Genomic DNA, 3,157 nt, shown 5'->3' on the forward strand with positions numbered 1-3,157 from the left:
CCCCCCTCACCAGCTCGCGGCAGCATGGACCCTTTTGTCCCTTTTTCACTCTCTGGCGGCTTTGCACGCCCTGACCCATACTGCCCATCACTACTTGCCAAATTTTGACATTACAATTCAACTCGTGCTAAGTCACCTCTCACCAAAGCTTTTGTAATTTTTGCTCGACCGAACTACCGTAAGGCTATTCAGAAAAAGGAGCATCAGAAATTGAATTCTAGCACGAACCTGCATGTGAGAAACCATATCACAAGTAATGTGAACTCGGAACAGCACTGAAGATAGGGTCACTTTCTGACATGCTTTTGGTGGCACACTTTCAAAGATAACCTTACAAGGGTCATCTATAGGCATGAGGATGGTGGGGGGAAAAAAGAGAGGCGCCATGGTTCCTCTGATGATGAGAGCCAAGAGCACGCATTAGAGACTAACATTGCCTAGCACTGTACAAGCAGCCTTAGCACACTCAAAAGTGGGAAAATCAAGCACACCATAAATACATGGACTGGCAAACATCAAACCAAAAAACTCCGAACATAGTTTGCCAACCCCTCTAGCCTGCTCGAGCATTCATGCTCAGCAAGAACAATAGGAGATGCTCATAACCTTCCACCTGGATCCCACACAAAGGTAGGCAAATCCCACATAATCAAAGCAAGACAAAAATATTCAAAGAGCAGCAATGCAGGTGCAGTTTCATAAACATCAGCACTATTGCATAAAATGATTTTTTGTGTTTGCAGTTTGTCTTCATGACCAGGAGAATTATATGGATACACCTCATATACAGACTTTTCACCCGGGGACGACTGATGCTGACAAACATCTGGCAATTCTTGTAACATCATATTGACTTTGGCCTCAAGTGCTATTACATCCGTACATTCATTTGACTGCCCCTTTTGACTACTCTCGCTATCGGTCTCAGACCAGCTCACCATGTCGGAGCATACATGACCAAATTCAGCAACCAAATCCACCTTATTGAGAAGCACCTCACTACTACCAAATTCATCATAAATTTGCTCAGCATTAGACTCTCCTTTATTGCTACCAGCACCCTCAACTTCACGGAAAAACAGTGTATTCAACATCCCACAATTATATGTCTGATCAGTTCCTCTTAAAATTCACAATCTCTCAGAAGCCTTTTTGACATAGCTGGTCATATCTGCATCCATTTCTACAACAGGTAAATCAAAGCCCCAATCTGCTTCATCATCAGCAAATGTATCCACACTAGGGGTTTGAGATGAACCCACATCATGAATATCCACATCTCTATACATAAAAGCAGGCTGGCTAGAACCTCGATCAGAAGCCTCTTCGTCATGAGACAAAGGTTGATCATCTACAAACACTACATTGTACTTAGAGGATGCATCAAGAGCATCATCGCTTTGCTCAGTCACAGCATCAGTAGCAAGAAGCAAAGAACTTGTAAGCTGACAAGCATCACAGGAAGGGTCACATGCATTATATTTATGATAAGTTTCCCTACATGAATCTTCCCTTACATCAAAGGATTCCAAAGCCTGATTCCCTTCCTTAGCATTGCAAGCTTCATCTGGACATCCTGATCTGATGCTTCTCGTGTATGGAGAGAGGTCAAATATCATAGAGTCATCACAAGAATACCCCTCATCAGTAAATGCTCCATTAACTGGAATACAATCCATAGACTTGCCAGTAGCAGAGAACAAGCTTGCACTATAATCATCAGATTCCAAACCGCTACAATAGCCACTCTCAGATAAATCATCACCATCAAACAACTTGACTGAAGCCTCATCAACCATTTGTAAACCTCTATCTACATGAAAATCTGATAGATGATACGCATTATCATCACAATATGCATCAACATCAAATGGACTCTGCAACATTCCCCAAAACTCATTTTGCAATGACTGAAAAGTAACGACAAGAGAACTCTCTATTGGATCCTTGGGCTTTGGCAGCTCCAATATCGCATTAGCAATGAAAACTTCAAAGCCAAACAATTATGGCGCCAATCATCAGGAAGCATATGGATAACGACTAAAGCATTACTACACAATCCCTGGGAAGAAAAATCTGCTCTTGCCTCATCATCTACTATGTGAAGATGTGTCATTTCTTCTTCCACTTGTGCAATCCAAGACTATTTGCATTCCTCATTTGTACCATAAAAGTATCGAGAATGCATGGCCGGCACCTCGAGCTCTACATAACGCTTAAGCAAAGCAACCTTCATCAATTCCCAATTGTATTGCACATGTCTAAGAAGACTTTTGTAAAACTGCAAAGCATCTTTGCACAAGCCTTGATACATAAAATCAGCCCTTTCCTCATCATCATACATGCCAAGCTCCAAAAATAAATCATCAGCCAAAGCCACCCATGACTGTACATCTTCACCTTTCCTTCCACAAAAACAATATAGATGATAGACCTCACTTGCATCCATTTGAAATCTTGATCAACCTTTTCGCTTTTGAATATGTAACCACCTCCCAAATCTCTATCTGAAGGTACTCAAACTAGCTCCTCAGTGGCGGGGCACCAAAAACATGACAGAAGAAAGTCAAGACACAAACCTCTATAGCTAGGCCTCTCTGTCAGTTCAGAATAGCAAACATGTATACAAACCCAAAAGCCCTGAGCTCTAAATAAAGACTACTACCAAAGTCACCCTCATATTTCGATTGAACAATTAGATCAACGAAGTAAAAAGATTCAACAAGAGCTATTCCGGTCTTCTGTCACCCCTTAGTTGGGTGCTAGATGAAAAGAGAGAGAGAAAGAGAAAGCCCCAATAAGCTGGCCCCCCTTCAAGCTCCAGTCACTCTGTACATATCTCTCTCTTCGAATTGGGTACTTGCATGCCTCACCAGCCTCGGTTGGTTACTGACGAGCCCCAGCCCTCCTTCCTTGAAGCCACTCCCTTGTTATGCAGCTCACGCTGTGTGCCACCTTATTGATGGTGCCATCCTCTTTATGTCCCACCTGTATAAGGGAGCTCTCAACTCTCCTATTATATGTAATTGCGCCCTTTGCAATACTAGGCCCCCCAAGCCCACTTCCTTCTCACGTGGCTTTTAGAGCCCTCTCTCGGCCTTCTTTTCCTGCTCACGTCCTTGAGGCTGCTCTCTCTTGCAGTGATGACCGGCCCTGG

The 3,157-nt window shown here is 43.1% G+C and overlaps 1 pseudogene; it reads right to left on the bottom strand.

Annotated features, from left to right (window-relative positions):
* Window positions 1-649: 649 nt before the first annotated feature.
* Window positions 650-2,764, bottom strand: LOC147426582 (uncharacterized; annotated as a pseudogene).
* Window positions 2,765-3,157: the final 393 nt, after the last annotated feature.

The sequence above is a fragment of the Adiantum capillus-veneris genome, chromosome 24 (assembly GCF_014529385.1).
Source record: "Adiantum capillus-veneris isolate H3 chromosome 24, ASM1452938v2, whole genome shotgun sequence".
Taxonomy (NCBI): domain Eukaryota; kingdom Viridiplantae; phylum Streptophyta; class Polypodiopsida; order Polypodiales; family Pteridaceae; genus Adiantum; species Adiantum capillus-veneris.